Source organism: Dermacentor andersoni, chromosome 2 (genome assembly GCF_023375885.2).
Source record: "Dermacentor andersoni chromosome 2, qqDerAnde1_hic_scaffold, whole genome shotgun sequence".
NCBI classification, from domain to species: domain Eukaryota; kingdom Metazoa; phylum Arthropoda; class Arachnida; order Ixodida; family Ixodidae; genus Dermacentor; species Dermacentor andersoni.
The window spans coordinates 74736077-74756429 of NC_092815.1; the positions used below are offsets into that span (position 1 = coordinate 74736077).

The 20353-nt window shown below is 47.5% G+C and overlaps 1 protein-coding gene and 1 long non-coding RNA gene across 2 annotated transcripts in view; one reads left to right on the plus strand and one right to left on the minus strand.

The window, feature by feature from the left end:
• The window catches only part of LOC126542001 (lachesin-like), a 115239-nt gene that overhangs the window by 46580 nt on the left and 48306 nt on the right, over positions 1 to 20353 (minus strand). The gene's annotated exons all lie outside the window — the stretch shown is intronic.
• Positions 5223 to 20353, plus strand: part of LOC140216110 (uncharacterized) — a 98377-nt gene continuing 83246 nt past the window's right edge. Inside the window, exon 1 of the long non-coding RNA XR_011892772.1 lies at positions 5223 to 5392. This is a non-coding gene — a long non-coding RNA (uncharacterized lncRNA). The remainder of the gene's footprint in view (positions 5393 to 20353) is intronic.

Sequence of the window (20353 nt, forward strand, 5' to 3'; positions counted from 1 at the left end):
ATGGGAAGCTCAGAATGACCACTACAAATTATAAATAAAGGTGGCTTAGGCAATGCGGTCTGCCGCCACAACGCTTGAATGCTAGTCGAAATAGCACCGACAGTCATCGTGGAATGGGCTCTGCCGGAACACTCTCGTCGTTGTCATTGTTGTGTACTTAGTATACTAAAGTGTCAAAAAACTTACGAAATAAATACCAAAGTGCCTTCCATTTCATAAGCTATACTTTATTTGAGCAGCTGATGTGTTGGCCACGGTGAGAAACAGAGGAAGGCATTTTTGCTTCGATGGGCCATTCTCTTTATTCGTCTATTCTTCGGCAGCTATTGAGAACGCGAGAAAAACACGGCGACAAAGACAAGCGCACGACCGGCAGTTCACGGAACAGCGGGGGAAAAAAAAAGTTGCGTCTCCCAGAGGGATCATTTTGACGTGTCAGGAAGCAGATAGGGGAGTAAGTCGTTATGTTGGGCGTCAAAGGGCCACTCGTGTTACAAGCAAAACGCACATCCTGTGAGACGTAATACGAGAGAAAAAAATAGAGAGAGAGAAAAAGAAAGATGAAAGTCTCGGCAGAAGCAAAGCTCGCGCCGAAAAACAAACATATGTTGTAAGAACGTGTCGCGCAGGCTCCGCATTGAGTTGTTCCCTTGACGTTATTTTTTTTTTCTCATTTCGCGTAAAAGTCGTTTAAGGCGCGCAAAAATCACGAAATAAAGTGCGGATCTTTGTGCCGTCTGCAGAGTTGTATTATTTTATTTTTTTTTTCTTCTTCTGCCTTCTTGCTTTTCTTTTTTTTTTCAGAATTGAAGTACGCCGACCGAGGACGCGAGCTCTTGTGCAATATTGAAGATGTCCGTTCAAGCTTCAACGAAAAAAGAAAACACAAAGTAAAACAGAATTTTAAAAAGTGCAGGAACCAGCGGGCAAGTGAGGGCGCAAATAGACGAACTTGGAACCGACTTCTCTCTTTGTGACGCTTCGAAATTGCCAGAAAAGTTGCTACAAGCCTTTCTTCAAGCTCCGTTGATACACTGTCGTCGAAGTAATCTCGAATAGAAGCTCTTATGACGCTGCGTTCTGTGCTGCCACGCTAAGTACACCACATGTCTAAACGGAGGAATGCTCTTCGTAATATACGCCTTCACGCTGCGTGCGCTGGAAATATAGGAAGTTGCTTCCAATAAACACCCCCAGGTAACAGAGACCCCGTGCGCTTCGAGCCCTGTAGTCACGCAGGCAGACATTCAGCCCATATATTTCAGTGGAGGACGCTGAGCGATGGTTGGTTTGTTTTTATTTATTTTTTTCGACAGCATGCTTTTCATTTACAGTGTCGGCCTTCTGCTAATCACGTCACTGTCAAAGTGCGCGGGCACTTTCTCATCCAGAAGAGTTTGTCCCAGTGCACGATAACTATACGAACCACCCTTTAGATTGTGGCCTGACACATTTCAACAATGACGTAAGGGTAGATCATATTGTTTTTTTTTTTTCGTTAGAACATCAACAATAATTCGGTCAACCGAATTTCTGATTTCACAGCTTGGCAATTAAGGTTACTACATAATTGACTATTTAACGTTTAAATTAGGCGGGCCTTTAGTAAGGCTCTGTAAGGGCCGATTCGACATGGCTAAATTGCTGAACATTCTGAGAGATAACCGCTTGCAGCTATTATTTCCAAGATATTCTGCGAATTAGTACGCAAACCTGCAACGATGTTTGTGTACATTTAGTGTCACGGGCAGACAACCAGAGACAGAGAGAGCAACACACACTTAACTCTAGAGAGAGAAAGGGAAGGGATAAGGGAAAGGCAGAGGATTTACCCAGGCTAAATACGATTGGCTACCCTGCATGAGCGAAGACAGAAAGAGACTAAGAAGTGGTAAAATAGCTCAAGGAACGTGCCCATGTTGCCGGTATAAAGCATCCGGTGAAGCCATACCCCCTTTGATTTCTTTCTTTACTCGCTTTTTGTTTTTTGATCGCAGGACTGATAGCGTCCATAATGTTTACGTCTACTTTTTCTAAATACGTTTAATATGACTGAACACAGGAACAATGTAGTAGATTGAGATATGAGAAACAGGAACTCATTTGAATGTTGGTTTCGCGAATACTGAGCATTAACGATCTTTAATATCTATAATCAGTGATGAGATCCAGAAACTAACGTATGCATTGTTTTTTATTTTTATTTTTTATTTTTTGACGGCGCCCCCGTTTCTATTGATTTCACCCCACGTAACTGAACTTTAGAAGCATAGAAAAATGCTTCAGCAAGGACTGTCAGATATGAAAGCAATGGAGACAGCTGACGGGACTCCGAGTGCCGACCACCATTGGCGTTTTCCGTGAAGCATTCGTCTTTGAAACCAAATATTTCAAAAAAACATAAAGCCCTGTTTGGCGGAAGGAAAGCTCACAACGACGAAGCCTGAGCTGTGTACGCCGCGAAGGATTTCCAAGCTCGCCTTTGTCTTTCCGTTCAACGTGGCTTGACATGACCAGCGCTTTAGAAGCACTAAACAAAGAAAGAAAAAAACGATAAGAAATGACACTTCCTCTTCTATGGCACGGTAGTGGTCAGCAGTGCAGCCCTGATGGAGACGGCAGCGTCGTGAATGAGGCAGCAAAATGGTGAGAGCGATCACGAAAGGAAAGGACAGTTAGCCACGGGGCCCACTTCTGCCGCGACGCTTGTGGGGAGCCGTGGCCGCAGCCGTAGCCACAACGCGCGCGCCAAGCAAGCGGTTCATTGCGGTGCCGACCACTGACTTAATTCGCCACTTGTTTCCGACTTTGGCGGGACCCCACCCATCCGGCACTCGAGGGAAAAGCGAGGGACTTCAGGCGAGCGTGCACCATGGCGGCGTCGGCGATCGGCCGCCCACTTGGTACGAATGGTGGCGCGCAGATGGGGCCAGCACTGCTGCACTTGGCGAGGTGCCGCGTCATCGGCTTCCAACGACGCGCGATCTTCGCCCGTTGCAGAGGCACCAACGTCCATCGCCGCCGCCGCGCTGCTGCTGCTGACTCGCTGGCCGCTGACTGCTCGCTCTTGCTTACCATCCCTTTTACACACACATACACACACACACACACACACACTATATATATATATATATATATATATATATATATATATATATATATATATATATATATATATATATTCTTTTTCTCTTCCAGTCCCACCGGTCGCGAAAAGTCATCAACACGCATCAAAAGTCGGCAGCCGCTCCACAATGGACGGCAGTGGTGCTGAAACGTAGATGGTCTGTCTGGCAGAGACGTTATTCCGCCCGATACTTACGGCCGCTTCCAACCATTATACTTTCTTTTGAAGCTTCCTGCTGCTCGCTTTCTCCAAAAAAATGCTGAAAGATAAGGAAACAAATGTTCCCAGGAACCGGTTGGTCTCGACGAAGTGCGGCTGGATTACAGCCGGGGCGTTATGGTGCTGCTTATAACGCTGACGTTCGCGCTTTTCCCCCGCGTTTCTATACATGTGCGTTTGCTGGGGCGGCGATCATCGCAAGGTATACGATAAAAGCCAGAAAACACGCGCCGCGGAGGAGCAAGAAGCGCATCGATAGTTAATAGCGCCAGCTGTAATCTCGCTGAGTTTCTTCGTGTCGTGTTAGGCCGAATCCGGGCTCTGTGATTTCTACGTACAGAAACAAGAGACGCGTTGAGTGGTGTTAATACTACGATGGAGTTGACGCGAGCGAGTAATAGTTGTTAGTGCTTGTGTTGCAAAAGTAAAACAAATGGAACGGGTAACGTACGTAACTTGTTAGCTCATAGGCTAGTGTGGCAGACACCACGAAAATAAAAAAAAGGGAGGAGGGGGAGACGAAAGCAGTGTGCTTGCGTGCAGTAGCCTCAATGAGATTAGACTTTGATCAGAGAACTCACTTTCTTCCTTGTGTGCAGCTTTTGGGTCAAATTTATAAAGGATATATACTTCCCAAAACCAGAATGAGAATTAGAAATTTATACCTGAAGTTTCGTATTGTTTGCGTTAATGTATTACCAAGGTGCAAAAAGCGCGTTTGTTTAATTGCCATGGGCCCGTAAAACGCAAAACGTTGGTCTGGCGAAAATAAATTTAACTAACCATTTCAGCTCTTCCAAATAGGATGAGAGTATTTCTAAATGCGCGAAATTTGACTCACTGCTTAATTACAGAGCCTATACACGCGTTCTTTTCTTTACATGCCCATAAAAAGAAAAATCTTAAACCCCCAAGACATAAGGCAGAAAAGAAAAATATGTACGATACGGTAACAAACGCGGTTGTAATAGCTACTTGCAAACCTGCTAACTGAACACCCGCGAGAACGGTGGCAAAGTAAACGCGAACGTCAGGGAAGAGGGCCGAAATCCGGCGAAGCCATTTACAAATGACTGCCGAACTTTGCTCTCGAGCCGCTGTAGGAATACGACAAACACTTCGGAAACAAGTAAAGCAAGAAATGCGTATAGAGGCACACGAACGCGCGGGAGGCGGTTTATACGGCCAAGCGCAGCGCATGCACTGAGAAGCGTCCCGCGAACGACGCCTTATCGCACCGACGTTCCGTTCCGCCTCGTTTTACAGCTTCAAAGCAGAGGGAAAAAAAGAAGCGGCGTGTCGGAAGTGCCTTAGCTCAAAGCTGTACGGAAAGCGCGGGAGAGAGGCGTGGCAGGGGCCGACAGAGCGCGCGAGAGGGTTTTCGTTTTAAAAGAGGGTGCGCAAAAAGAAAGAGAGCGGGGTTGCAGCGGCGGTGCGTTTGACGCAGCGGCAGTTGCTCGCCCCCCTTCGCGTGCGTAATTGGCACACGTCAGTGTTCGGAAGCACGTTTGCAGCTAGCCGGATAAACGAGCCCCAGAGCGCACGCACGCGCGTTACGGGGCGGTCGGCCGCTAATGCAATAGAAGGCCGCTGCAACCCGGGTCTAAAGTTTCCGGTTGCACGTTTGGGGAACGCCGGCCGAATGTTTAGAACGATTTCACTGTGTCTCACAGATGATGGTTTCAAGCGTGTGACCGGTCTCAACGTCTAACTAGACGTCGTCTGCTGGGAACGTGTTCTGCGACGATCGCTATACGGGCGATACTATCGCCTTCGCGTGACGTAGTACTCAATCAGCTCATCTGATTTTGCTCAACGAGCCAATCAGCGCGCGCCTCACGGCGATACTCTCGCGGAGGCGAAGCTATCGCAGAAAGTGATCGTCGCAGAATACGCCGCCGAACCATCTTAGAAACCACCTTTGCGCGCTATAGATGCGTCCCGTCGAACTGCGAAATTGCAGAAATTGCTTAAACCGTACCTGGCCGCAGCTAATCGTTGTGCGCGCGGCATCTCTTCTCCCAGCCAACTACGCCCGTGACAACGGTAAGCATACTGCAAAATATATTTTGTTCTTCGCTACGCAAACGGCCGAGTATTGTCAGCACTCACGTTGGGGCCGAAGCCCTTGCATTACGCATTCGACGCATGTTGGGTACAACATGTAGCCATAAAGTAACCGGTGCGTGGGGAATACGTGTATAAACAGAAGGTTAATCTATATCGCCTGCAACACGCAGCTAGTTTGCAGTCCAGACATACTGATTTCGGCCAGAAAGCCTTCCATTCGCACTGACTGGCAGTGCTTGCTCGGCGTCTCAATTGTACTGCTGTCTGTTGCCACAGCCCTGTTCGCGGCAATCCGTGCGGAATTAACATTTCTTGGGTGTACGCAACTTCATCACTTACATCCACGGTTAGTTCGCGCCTGCAGTGGTCTCAAGAGCACTGGGTTAATCCGCAAGACAGAGTGGATAACCGATAGCGAGCGAGAAAAAAAATGGGAGACAAAGAAAATGACAAAAGGAAGTAATTCCCGCGAGCTGATTCATAGGTTCGAAGCTCGTGCCGTGAAAGTGTACGCGTACCGAGTCTCCGACAACATGACGTCCGGAACGAACAACGACAACGCCCTGACGGACGTCCATCCGTGGACCACAGTTGCACGCGCGCGTTACGTATTGCATAAAGGGGCAGGGCCGCCAGTCACGGCCAGCAGTTGCGTCATCCGCACTGACTCCCTACCGTGCGCCTTAATGGGAAACGTTTTCCTGGTTACACGGTATACACCCATTCGGGACTTCATTTTTTCCCTATTCTTTTCGAACGCGTAAAGCGGAGGGAAGGAAGAAGGCACGCTTCGTTCATAAGATAGAGGTAGGTCATTCATGCGCAATTCCTTCCAGCGGCCGTTTCCTTTTCCGGCCTGCTCGAAAAAAAGAAGAAAAGGGGGAAAAATATATATAGTAATAGGGACAACGAGTACATGCCTTCCTCTTCATCATATACCAGCGTGCCGCCAGGCTGCTTCGTGGTTCTGTTCATCTTTATGGGACCGAAACTTTCAATAACGACGTCGCCCATCGCAGCGGTTTTGCCGTCGTGTGTGGTGGGCAGTGTGTGTGCTCAAACAACCTAATGTTTCCTGCGCTGCCTGGTGCTTAAGCAGGAGTTCGTCTCCTTCGGCGAGGTTGTAGGTAGATGGTTTTCATTAAAACTGACGAGTAGTCTCTGACATACTCCAGCTGAACTGGATGGATAGCAACACTGTCATCAGGCTGACAACACTCTTTTTAGGATTGTATGGTTAGTACCACTTGGTCAGCATTGATCTTTGGGCGCAGCTGCTAAACACGTCAAGAACTGACTAGACAGAGATATCTCAGAGGCACGATGCCTTTAAGCGTGTGCTGGTTTACAAAGGATGGTGTAAGAAATCGAAGAGGAGGGCGGCTTCGTCTACCGGCTCTTACACACACCGTTTATCTCTCTGCCAAAAGGGGCGAGCTTTTGCTCTGCTGTAGAATGAAAAGAAAACAAATAAACCCTCACAAGGAAAGGAAGTCACGTTAACGTGAATTTTGTCCGGCTGGTTATGCTTAACTCGAGAGTTTGGACAGGTACTTAGTTTGGTATTGCAGTTCTGGCCACACATAAAGTTCTTGGTATCTATATAAGTTCTCGCTATTGATCTGAGCAGCTGCGTTTGGTATAAGCGGATTTGGTCTGTACGTTTTTTTCGAGCCAGTGATATCTCGCCACTTTGATCTGTGTTAAAGGTATAGCCACAATATTTCTCAGCGCGAACTTTCCTTGCCTGTAGCCTCCACTTTATCTGATTCGACGCCCACCGAATTTTCAAAACGCTGTTCTCTGCGCGCCGGCATTGCCAGAACACGCGTGCTCCAGACGCCGCTTTCTCTTTCGATACAGCCGTGCTTCAGGACGTCGGTTCGATATGACGTACCCTTGGCGACGACCTTGACCTCTCGAGGTGAGGCATATATCCCCCAAGGAGGTCCTAGCTCGCACGCTAAAGTTGTTACGGGACAGTGCGATACATGGATCCGGCTAATTTTATTTGACCCCGCCGTACAGCCAAACTACCTGTTTTTCGGTCAAACACAAGAAAGAACGGCGAGAGAACAATGAATCGGGAGCCCCAGGCGCCCAAACATTAGGTTTTTTTCTCTCTCTCTTTATTATTATTACTTCTTTATTATTATTTTATTTTTAGTTTATTTTTTTTGCGCCCCAGCAGCTGCTGTCGCTGGCACGGCGGTCAACCGTGAAAACCGGGATCCAGAAACTTTTGAAAGTACAAAGGACTTCATGAATTATTCAGCGTCATCGACCAACAGTGCCACTGAAGGAGGAGTGCATAGAAGAAAAAAAGAAGCGTGACAAGGGGCGAAGACCAAGAAGAAGCACACGGTCGAAGGAACTGCGTGCGTGAGGTCGATCTTGTCATGTTTGCGCCTTCTTCGATCTGTCATGTTTACGCATTCCTCGCGGCAGCGCCGGGAAGGCAGGGGCGGAGCGCTAAAGGGAATAACCGTGGGAAGGCGATTGGGGTGGGGGGGAGGGGAGTCATCCCGGCTTGTCGGGAAGCACTAGAGGGTGAATCCAAGCTTAGCAGCCGCAGCGGGCCATCGGCGCGTGACTTTCTCTCCGACAGACCGCGGCCTTCCTTATTGAGTCATACTACTATTCCTATACGTTTTCGTCCCTGGTGCAGACAGTCAATCCTGCCTTATGGAACGCCGGGCTCGACGTGGACGCTGGATTTGAAAGGCTCACCCTGACCGCTCTTCGAGGCGCTCCGCAGGCATCAAAAGCGAAGACGCGGCTGGTGGAGGCGCGATCGAGTTTGACTGCGGTGGTTTGAGGCCCCGAGCATCCAAGCATACACACTGGAGAATGTGGTAGTCCGAACTGCATCGGACTGGCCTACCAGACAAGGCCTCGCTCCCTGAGTTCTACGAACGAGGTGCGCCGGCGTGGTATACGGCGCGCGTGGCTGTGCGTGGAAAGATTGATGTCTATATGCGGAGGAAGGCCCAACTTCCTGACAAATGAGATGAGGCCCCTCTTCTTTCATGAATTTTCCACGAGCATCGCGTCCTCCACTTATCCGCGTTAGCGCCATCTACGCATGCTTTCCATAAGAGAGGTATCCTGTACGTTGCCCGCATGCTCACCCCAAATTCCGGAGGGCTTTGTAGGCGTGGGCACGCGCACTTGCGCATCGTTAGGCCACCGTCATCGTGCCTCTGAGAATACATCTTGGGCCGTGTAGGGGCCGATCAGAGAAGCCAAGCTTCTGCGATCGAATCGATCTGCATAGCCTTTGAACAAGATGTCCGGTTCGAAGGGCGAACAAGCGAACGAGGAACAACTAAAATAGAAGAGTGACTGCACAATTCCTTTACCCAAAGCCTCGTCCATGACGGCTCACAATCTGCTGGCTTGCCGACTCCTTTCTATATGCCACTGCTCCTACTCCTATTACATATAATAATAATAATAATAATAATAATAATAATAATAATAATAATAATAATAATATCGTGATGAAGACGATGGTGATTATGGTTAGAAGAGCAACAAAGACAAAAGTAACAATAAGAAACTAGGCGATGACTTGAAAACTTGACCTTTACCATGGCGCCTCGCTTTTTCAAGATTCTGCAGGTGGTTGTGCAGAGATGTGTAGCCTTCCTCTCAAAATCGCAGAAAAAAGCATTTCATGGGTTCAGATGGTTTCGCCTTGCTCAACGTTCGCACAAAAATCGCAGTATTATGGTGCGTATCTTTCAGTATAAAACTGAGCACCGTTACTAGCATTGTTCATCAAGAAGAGACTGTGAATTTCCTTTTATTCGCGCACACTGCAGCGACTGATGCTTAAAACACGGCGGTTATGTCATTTCTGACACCTGCAATAAATCTAAGCGTGACCTTCGCCATTTGATTAATCGCTCGGAGCTGCAACCGAGAGACGCAGATAAAAACAAATTGTCATTTATTTCTTCAAAACCAGACAAGTAACCATGCCAAGTGCTACATTGAACGATTCAACCCGTAAAATTGGATATTTCTGCGAAATTTCAGCAAAAACAAAGCATTGGTAAGCGCAAATTATATTTTTAACGATATTAAAGAGAAAAACGCGCCCCTCTGTATGTTATAACTATGTGCGCGTTTCAAATTGGAGTCGGTATGCCTTGTTTCTCTTTACTTGTGTACAGCTAAGGCTGAGTGCGTCTCTGCGTTGCTTTCTCTCTCGATCTCAACGGACCTTACGACAGCATCCCACGCGAAGCCATTATCGTCGTTCTCAAAGCGGGAGGCATTGGTGGTCGGAAGTTTCACTGGACACACAAATATAGCCGGGTACAACTTTAGAAAAAAAGCGCCATTTGCTCCTCAAAGGCGGATGCACACGAGCATCCACCAATGGCCGCACACTCTGTCCTGACGTCATGAGCCGGATGGCCGGTGACCCAGCCGACGGAGATGACCGCCCGCGCTTCGAACTGGGCCAAGTCGCGTCAGATGTGTGCGGCACCCCCTCGTCAGAGTGGATTCCCGAACTATTTGTGATGGTATGTCATGCCGGAAATATTACTGCGAGCTTGCAACGCACCATTTGTGCCGCACGTGTTCATTGTGAGCCGTGATCCGGCGAAGAAACATTGCAGCGAGCAGCGCTGACGCTTTGCCTGAAAACAGGATCCTGCGGCGACAATTCTTAGGTGTACTTTTTCATGAAAATCTCAGTTGGACAACGCAAATCAACAAAGTACATGCCAGTATGTCTAGATCAATTTCTGTCTTATATAAACTTAGGTCTCTGGTACCAAACTGGTTAAAGCTCCAGTTATATTATTCACTAGTTCATTCTCATCTCAATTACTGTCTCTTAATATGGGGTACGACTTCAGGAACGAACCTTGAAAGGTTAAAAATTATACGAAAGAGAGCTGTTCGCTGCATAGAAAATCTGGAACCCACTGAACACACTGCGCCATATTTTATCAAGCTTAAATTGCTTACTGTTAACCAACTTTTTAATCTGAAGCTCGCCTTGTATATTCGCAAGGAAATTGGAAATGAATTGAGTAGTTATATGGCTCAGTGCTATACCCTACTAATGTTCCCTATGATCTCCGACACGAGCGATTTAGAATACCGTTATTCAGAACCATTTACGGTAATCAAACATTGCTCTACCTTATACCTAACCTTCTCCGCAACAATAGTTATATCCACGAACTTATTGAAAAATTTACTTCTATCCACAGTTTAAAGAAAAATGTTACAATGTACTTACTGTCTGGTGCTCTGTCCTAAATAAGTTCTTGAGTTTAAAAAAATCCTTTTTATTGTTCTATAACCTCTGTGTTCTGCTGCGTTTTCTAACAGTTATACATTGCTAGGAATTGTTATGTTACATTTTGTATAACGCTTGCACAAACTTTGTACCTTTTAATATGTTGCCATTTATGTACGTGTTTGTGCTTGTTATGGGTTATTGCTGTTGCATTATTGTGTGATTCCGTTACTCAATTTAAGATGCCTAATCGCGATGTTACTTCTGTTCATGAAAATCTTTTTGTGGCGCTTTAATGTACAAGCCATTGTTTTTCTTTTTTTGTTCTCACTGCTTCTGATTGAGCAAATGAATGGGTGGAGGGACCTTAGTCAGGCAGAGCTCATCTGTCTTTTAGTCCTTTCAACCCAGGCAATGTATGTCTGAATAAACAAACTGAAACTGAAACTGAAAACACACCGCTACAAGCACACATCCTGCGGGTTTGGTCCATGTTGTTTTATTTCGCTCCGCAGTGAAGTTACGTCGAGGAAAGTTTGCCAAAGTCTAGTGCCTACTTTTAGCGGCGGGTGTGTTCGTGTACTGTGTCGCTGCGTTTTTCATCGGACGGGGTGAAGTGATGGAGCAAAACCATTCTCAGGAGAAATAAGAAAAGCGTGCGCGCATAAAACAAACCTACGAGTGTTTCGACATAAAATATTCGCGAATGCAGCCTCCAACGCAAAGATTTGTTTCCGCCAACTTAGCGTGAACGATCATTGTCAGCAGTGAGATAGCCGAGGGTCTAGCGGCGCTGTTCGAGCGGTGTGTAGCACCGTAGATTGATTGCTGTCCATCTGGGCTCACTGCACGCGCAAGCTGTAGAATGCGTGCTGTGACACAATCGCGCATAAGGGTGTGCTGCCAGCGCTCGATATGCTTTCCCGCAACACAGATACGCGCTGCTTTCCGATTCTCGTGATATATGTCGCTATGAAAAATTCCTAAGACAGTGTTAAGAGAATGGCGAAAAAAAAAGAAAATACATCCGCCAAGGTAGGCACAGCAGCATGTGAACCCGCGCTTAATACCTCTACCCGCTTCTGTTTGTAAATGTGTGTGGGTGTTTTCTTGCGTTTGTCTATTCTTTTTATTTCCCCAATTTCTTTATATTTTATATTTTTTTTAGTTTTCGCGTTCGTGCGTGAATATGCGCCTGCTTCCGTGCGTGCTTGCGCTGACTCTTATTTCTGCCCTTTTATTTTACATTATTATTTGTTCTTGCAAGTTTCCTTTCAGCAATGTCTTTTTGCACATTTTCATCAACCCATCTCATTAAAAGCACCAACTCCTGAACCCAGCAGGGCCGGCCTCGAATCCATCTCATTAAAGCATTTCCCACTGGTCTACCTCGACTTCTCCATTTGCCTACTCGCTCTGTTTTCTGTCCTTGCTTCTTGTGTTGTTGCCGCAATGTGATTAACCAACTTGCAAAAAAAGCAAATTTCCGTCAGCTATGAAAACATAAAGCTTTACAGATACAGTTTCTTAAGAACATCACGTGGGCTGCAGAGTAACTTTGCCTCTTACCCCACTGTTCATGTTTATGCATCGATGCATGCGGCAGCTCGTCAGAAGTGCACATGAAAGGGTGCCACATTGTGAAACAGCACCTTGCTATGCTGATGCATTTTTCATGCTTCCAGTCTTAGTAAACAGATGGTTTCGCTGCCCATCACATATGCTGGCACAAATTTTCAACACGAATAAACATTGTGGAGTGGGGTGTTGTTTCCTTTCTGACGCTTTCATCGTTACAGAGACATTTTTGAGTGATTGGAGCCCAGCAAAGCAGGGCACTGAGAGCTTTCGCAACTTTCACCATTTATTACTTCACCAATGGCATTGTCGGAATCTGGCCGTCGCCATGCCGACGGCTTGTGAATTAAATATTGCCTCAATAAAACACATTCAACTTTACTCAGTGTTTTCTAGTACAAGCAATGCTAGCAGAGCTATTCAAGGTGATTAATTGTGCTTGCATTCATGTTACTTTCCCGGTAAGATAAACAAATTAAACAATGGCTACGGCGTGACTGCGGCAGCTGCTTCTTCACCATCATTTCACTGTAGGCGATGTTTTGCTTCTGAGCCACTCCTGTATTCTTTCCTTCTTCCAAGCCGTCATCGGCAATTTCTCATCTCGCCGGGTATGGTAAGGTATATTCTCCAAAAACAATGACGCTACCAGCTGGTAACTTCTGCAGAACGTCATTAAATCCCCCCACAAAATGATTGCCCTCCATTTCTTCGTGATAGTCGCCTGTTTCTTGGCCTCGGAATACATTCAAGCATGCCGTCGACGATGGCATCCTCGCTGCCGATCTGCGTCACAATCAGGCGCTGGCCCTTTCCAGAAGATTGTTTCAGACCCGTCGACAGGCCATTTGCTCGAGCGTACAGGCGTCCGCGTTTCTGCACCACGGTGTCTGACCACACGATCGACGGAGTGTGTCCCGCCATCGCCCGTGTATCGTCCAAGAAGATCTTTCAGCCTTCCGCCCGGTAGCGCTCTACGTCACGAAAGTAGTGATTCCGCCATTCAGCGATGTCATCCCGGTCGATAAGCAGCAAATTGCGGCTCTTCTTCTCGTGCTTGAATCCGATCTCGACATGCAGGCGACGCACAGTACAGTCGCGATCAATATGAAGGTGATCGCTCGAGCGGCGACCGAAACTAGGAGCAGCGCCACGTTACGTCATCACCGTCAGTCAAGAGGGAAACGTCAGATAGCTTCCCTCTCTCTCTTTTGCTGGTCGCTGAGCAGCTCTCACTCCCGTCTGGCAACTCGAAGCTTTTCGTCACCCTTCACGAGATAACCTGCGAATTCATTTTGATTGCCTTATCAGCTATTGCACAGAGGCGTCATTGTTAGCCAATGTATGCATGAGGCAGGGACGCGCACACATCATTGCCATGAAACGGTAACAAACACAAAAATGTGTCGAGTTAGTCTTGGGGGTGATGGTTGCAGCCTGTACGAGCGTAAAAGGGGAAGAAGGCAGCGCAATTTTTATCTTCGCAGTTCCGAAATCGGCCGCTATGCTGCTTGGAAGGCTCGCCCGTCGCAGCTCGAGCGATCACCTTCAAATTGATCGCGACTGTACACCGCTTCAGTGAGGGGAGGTCCATACGCTTCGAGAACTCGTTATCTTCTCGACCGTCGGTATCTTGTTGCGGCGAAAGAAATCGTGCACACATGACCTCATTGCTCATAACATGAAACTGTCATACTTCGTGCTGCGTCTTCTTTTCTCCGCATTTCGTGGGCGCTTTCGGGAGGGCGTCGACAGTTTGCCACCTGAAATATGCGACGCTTTGATTTCCCTTGTCACCTTGAACACGGTGTTTTTGCTGAGACCGAGAATCTCGGCGACAAACTTGGTCGTGTCCTTCACGCTGCGTTCAGGCTCCCTGTTACGTCAGTACGTGTAACAGTGGAGAATCATGTTGCGTGAATCTCAATTCAGGATGTGGCCACTCTTGTTCTTCTTGTCGAGGCTCCTTGGTGGTGTGGACATCGAGGCAACACAAGGCCCGTTCGTCACCAAAGGATCGCTATCCGATGTCACCTCGTTGGGCTTCATGGCGGAAAACTCACACGGAATGCCTTGCGCGAACTGGCGAGATTGAAGGCTTGCAAAAAAAAAAAAAAAAAGTAAAAAGAAAAAAAAAGCCTATCACATTCTTAAAAATAAATTTGTGAAAATATTAAATAATAAATATCGATTTTATGCTATTTAAAATCAAGAGTATTGATTGAAAACGGTGAATAGAGCGTTTTTGTAAATTTCCTGCCTCGACCATCTTCTCGCCCCAAGTTTGTAATAGTTGCGATAAATGCATTGTTTTTCTTAAGTACTTGTTCACTACCACATGATTCATTTTAAGCTCGAAAAATGAGTAGTAAATGTGCCGTGTACGTGTAATCCAGCGCAAAAGCCATGCCGAGCTGCTCTTTCTACTTCTGTCCCTTGCAATGAAGCTAAAAAGCACACGACGGGCAGTGTTGTAGAACGCGCGGGGTTAATTTTCTCTCGTAATCCGGCATGTGCTGTAGCAGCCCAATCACGAGAGCTATACCAAACCAGTCATCAAAATACAACAGTCTTTATTCATACCGAGAATTACGCGTTTTAGAAGCAGGATTTCTTTAGCGGGACTATTTTAGTCGCGGAGGCAATCAGCTGTCGCGCTTCGGTCATCTGGGCGGGGCCTCCCCTTTTTTCTAAAGTTGTACCCGGCTACAGCCTTTTCTTTGTGTGTGTGTGTGTATGTGTGTGTGTGTGTGTGTGTGTGCGTGCGCGTGCGCGTGCGCGTGCGCGTGCGCGTGTGCGTGTGCGTGTGCGTGTGCGTGTGTGTGTGTGCGTGTGTGTGTGTGTGTGTGTGTGTGTGTGCGTCTGTGCGTGTGTGCGTGTGTGCGTGCGTGCGCGTGCGCTCTCGGAGGAAAAGGTCCTGGGACCGTGGCCTATGCATTACTGCATGCGAAAGACCGCAACAGCCCCTCTCCATTTCTTGAAGGCTACTGGACTGTACGAATGCTTGTGACAGTGGACATTCTTCTGCGACTGACTCTGAATGACTTACTCTTTATTAACGCGAGAGCTGTAAGGTTCCCGGGTCAGAAAAAATCCGGCGTTGGCATCTCCCGTCGGCATCGGACGTCCTTTCGAAAAAAAGGAAAAGATTTTCGAACCACCTATACCCAAGTCGTCCATGTGGCGCAAGGAAATTACTGAACTAATTGTTTCTCAAGCAAAATACGTGGAAAAATCGTAAAGTACGAATGGCACGCAACCTACAGACATGATAGCGTAGGTTGGTAATTTGACTATACGAGAAAACATAATTCTATTAAGCGAAATCTCAAATAAACCTCTTTTCCTGCGTTTCTACCATTCATAGACCGGCCATGGCATCCGCCATTTGCGCGAGTCGGCGCACTAGTATATTGGGTGCCACGGAGTGGCGCACCCGGTTCCTTGCATTACCTCCACATGGCGGTCACCTCGGCGGCATCGCGGCCCACGCAAGAGGCCGCGTTTGTACCAGAAAGCCCGCCTTTGTGCATAGCGTTCGCGGATAGCGTTTCCCGGTAAACATTACTGTTACATACTCTACAATTGCCGGGAAGCATGATAAGCAGTCAGGGATCCTTGAATGCTATCGCGTTCCACTCTCGAGGGCGAAGCCTAAGCGCCCTCCGAATTTTTTTTTTCTATCTCCTTGTTATCTATTTTTCCTTTTTCCCGCTTCACAAGTGTAGGGTAGTCAATCGGACACATCCTTGGTTAACCTCTCTACCTTTCCCTTTTCGTTTCTCTCTCTCTCTCTCTCTCTCTCTCTCTCGCACTACACGTGCCGCGGCGTCTTTCAGGTGGTGTACTGCGGCCTAACGCTGTTTCATTTCCCGCTAGTTGGTCTCCTTGATGACCTCATCATCATCATCGCAGTCATCATCATCATCATCCGTCTGGTTACGCCCACTGCAGGGCAAAGGCCTCTCCCATACTTCTCCAACTACCCCGCTCATGTGCTAATTGTGGCCGTGTTTTCCCCGCAAACTTCTTAATCTCATCCACCCACCTTACTTTCTGCCGCCCCCTGCTACGCTTCGCTTCTCTTGGAATCCAGTCCGCAACCCTTAATGACCATCGGTTATCTTCCCTTCTCATTACATGTCCTGCGAATGCCCATTTCCTCTTCTTGATTTCAACTAAGATGTCATTAACTCGCGTTTGTTCCCTCGCCCAATCTGTTCTTTTCTTATCCCTTAACGTTACACCCATCATTCTTCTTTCCATAGCTCGTTGCGTCGTTCTCAATTTAAGTAGAACCCTTTTCGTAAACCTGCAGGTTTCTGCCCCGTACATGAATACTGGTAAGACGCAGCTGTTATACACTTTTCTCTTGAGGGATAATGGCAATGTGCTGTTCATGATCTGAGAATGCCTGCCAAACGCACCCCAGCCCATTCTTATTCTTCTGATTATTTAAGTCTCATGATGCGGATCCGCGGTCACTACCTGTCCTAAGTAGATGTATTCCCTTACCACTTCCAGTGCCTCACTACCTATCGTAAACTGTTGTTCTCTTCCGAGACTGTTAAACATTACTTTAGTTTTCTGCAGATTAATTTTTAGACCCACCCTTCTGTTTTGCCTCTCCAGGTCATGAGCATGCACTGCAATTGGTCCCCTAGGTATTCTGCACTGATGACCTAGTTTGCACATAAAGAATTTTTGCACATCATTATATATAGAGACCTCTCGCGAAACCTCCGTATGTGCTATACGACGTAGTGGCTCACGGTATGTGTCACTCCTTCAAGCTCTTTACACTATAAATAAATCAGCCGGTTTTTCTAAGCTTCCTGCGGTACAGCTTGTCCTCTCTGACCAACGCAAGTAAAACAAGCCTATGTACCATCCGAAGTATTCGCAATCAGGCTCTGTGGATTAGTGAGACCTTCCTGGAAATGTGTGAATGTCTTCTACTATCACAGTCACCCTAGACTATACTTCATCACGACACGACCTATATTACAGTTGAATCATCACGAGCGCGCACAAGGTATCCTTCCCGAAAACCACATAGCTTCTCTACCATCGCGCAGACCACGTACCACGTTCTGCCGAACGACATCAGCTCATCTTGAAGAGTTAGCGTCTTGCTTAAACCTTGCACCGAGTCTTTCTACTTCACCTTAGTGCCTCATTCCGCCCTAGATTAGCATCGCCATATCTGGCATCCAGAAACAAAATATATGTGGCAAAAATTATCGAAGGTGATTATGAAAGTCAGCCATAGCTTCCTTTCTTCTTCTTCTCTTTTTTTTGTAAAATGGTGCACGTACCCACGCCATCCGTGAATCACGAAACTTTATGGGCACAGCAGACACATGAAGCGCCCATTCCCCTGCCACCCCCAATGCCTAACGATGCCACAACGCAGTATACCTTGCTGTAAGCACTGCAGACTAGTTGAAACTCCGTAGCAACCATCATTGCCCCTAGTATCTTCCATGGCTGCAACTTTGTTGCAATGTCTATCCATCAAGCGGACGCGCTCGACGCGTAGGAGTCTGTCGTGGGGGGGGTGCTCGCAAATGGCGCACGCCATCCTCTTCTCCTCATACGTAGTGCGTGACGTAATCCGCGCGCACGCCAACCAATGAGGTGTCTCGCTCTCCATCTCCGCGCCGGGGTTTTCTCTCTCCTCGCATGAGCGGAAGAAGGTTATAGAACAGGAATATCCCTCAATATTCTAACAGATTCACAAGAGGCGTGCCGGAGCTATATAAGAGGCAGAATTAGTAGCACGGCGCTCAAGATCCTCAGCAGAGTTCCAATCGCTGAGGGACAACCCACACATAACATTATCTGGATACCAGGCCACGCAGGGATCAGGGGCAACGAAGGGGCGGACAGCCTAGCTCGAGGGATGACCAGCCGAGCAGGAACGTCAACCGCCCCAGAGGGGCCACGGATCAACTGCGGGAACAGCTATTCAGAGCTATTAAACCTCTATAAGGGGCTAAGATATCAATATCCCCCACCACATAAAGCATTAACAAAGGAGGAGGCCGCAGGATGGCGGAGACTGCAAACGGGCACCTTCCCAAACTTACACATACTAAGTAGGATGTTCCCCACGCAGTATAGCGCAACCTGTCCGTGGTGTGGAGCTAAACCAACATTATACCACATTACATGGGAGTGTACAAGAAACCAGGCATTCCACAAACACAAAACACCAAGTGCGGAGCAATGGGAGAGCTGGCTCACCAGCCGCGAGCTAGAGGCTCAAAGAGCTCTAATAGCGCACGCGTGCGAGGCGGGCCGGCTCAGTGGAGCCCTGGACTAGGGGCCCATCCATGGCTGAAGAGGACCCAAGCTTCAAGAATGAAGACTTCGGCCTCGAACCGCTAAAACCTTAAAAGACTCAATAAAGTTTTCCATTCCATTCCATTCTCTCCTCGCAGTTTTTATTGTGCGAGATCGGCCCACGTTCATCCAAAGTGGACGAAGTAACTATTTAAGGCTCATACCTCTTGTGTTTTCTTGGCACATCCATTCTGCGGGACTGACCAAGAATGGGTGGATACCAATCATACATACGCGGTGGCGAAGTTACCAGTTAGAGCATCTATCCAGTGAGACAAACCCAGTGACCCATGTTGTCTTCTTGGCATGCAGCAGCCAGCACATGCCTAGTGAACCAAATTGACTCTCCTCCCAGCTTTAATTGTGCGAGATTAGCCGACAACGATCAAAAGTAGGCGAAATAGCTAAAGAAAGCTATCACTTGAAAACAGATCCGTCGTCACGGGCTCTCAAGCAGTCCTGTATTTGCTTTTGGTTCTTTTGAGCGCTAAAAAAAGAAGTTACTATGGGTTGCCAGAATGTCCAAGCATATGCTCTCTCAATCAGCTTACACTGATCCTTTGATATCAGAGGAACAGTGACTACCGGCATTTATGCGTTGACGTCTCAAACCTGTCCAACAGATCTATCTGGGGCTTTGTTGATCCCAAGAACATTCCTCACTATCAGTTTCAAAATCTCTCACTCTCAATCGCATTTTCTGAGATTCGGTCATAGTCAGCATAAACAATTATTGTTTAACAATGCGAAACCAATGCGCCATCCGACTGACAAAATACATTAGATCATTTATTAGTGGCTATCAAGTTATTGTAGCTGACAAAGCTGCGCGGTAAATTCGTATGGGGAACAGTAGGATGTATCAATCCCCTTTCAAGGACTGACGCTGCTAGAAAACTAAACACCGGCGCATATTTTCTAATCTGAACTGGCAGCCACTTAGATATGTTCGACTTAACTTCCGGGGCCCTTCGATTACCATCAGGACTGCCCGAAGAGACGCGAGTATTCTATGCAGACTATGACTGGATGCGGCGTTCCCCATTGCCTGCGCCTTTCGTACACGTGGGCCGGCACCGCAGCCTGCGACCACTGCGGTGAAGAGGAAACTATTGGTCACATTCTTCGTCAGTGCACTGTGTGCACTAGGAACCACTCACCACTGTCCTCATCAAGTTAGATGCCCGGCCTTTTTCTGAAGACCCAAAACTGCAACATAAACGTGGCTCATCACCGCATCAGAAGGCATTGCAAGCAGCATCGTGTTTTCTTTCTGTTCACCGACTTCAGTGAAAGCCTTTAGTTCTCTCTCTCTCTCTCTCTCACACACACACACACACACACACAAACGCGCGCGCGCGCGCGCAATAGCACTTTCTACCCTCCCCCCTCACACACACACACACACACACACACACACACACGCGCGCGCGCGCGCGCGCGCCTTTTTTTTTTGTTTCTTGCTGTTTCTCCCATCTGTCTGACCCATTCTTGTTCACCCTAGTACAGGGTAGCCAACCGGAAACTTACAACTCATTAATCACCCCGCCTTTTCCACCTCTCTGTGAAGCTCCTTATTTTTTATGCTCATGAAGATCAAACTGGGACAAGTTGATTAAGTTCGAGGCAAATATAACAAGGTTTCAGTCTTCGAGCCAGGAGCAAAATCTTTGGAGATGAAATAAACGATCGGACTAGAACACGTAGCGCTTTGTGGACAAGAACAAGATTGCGGACAAACAGCG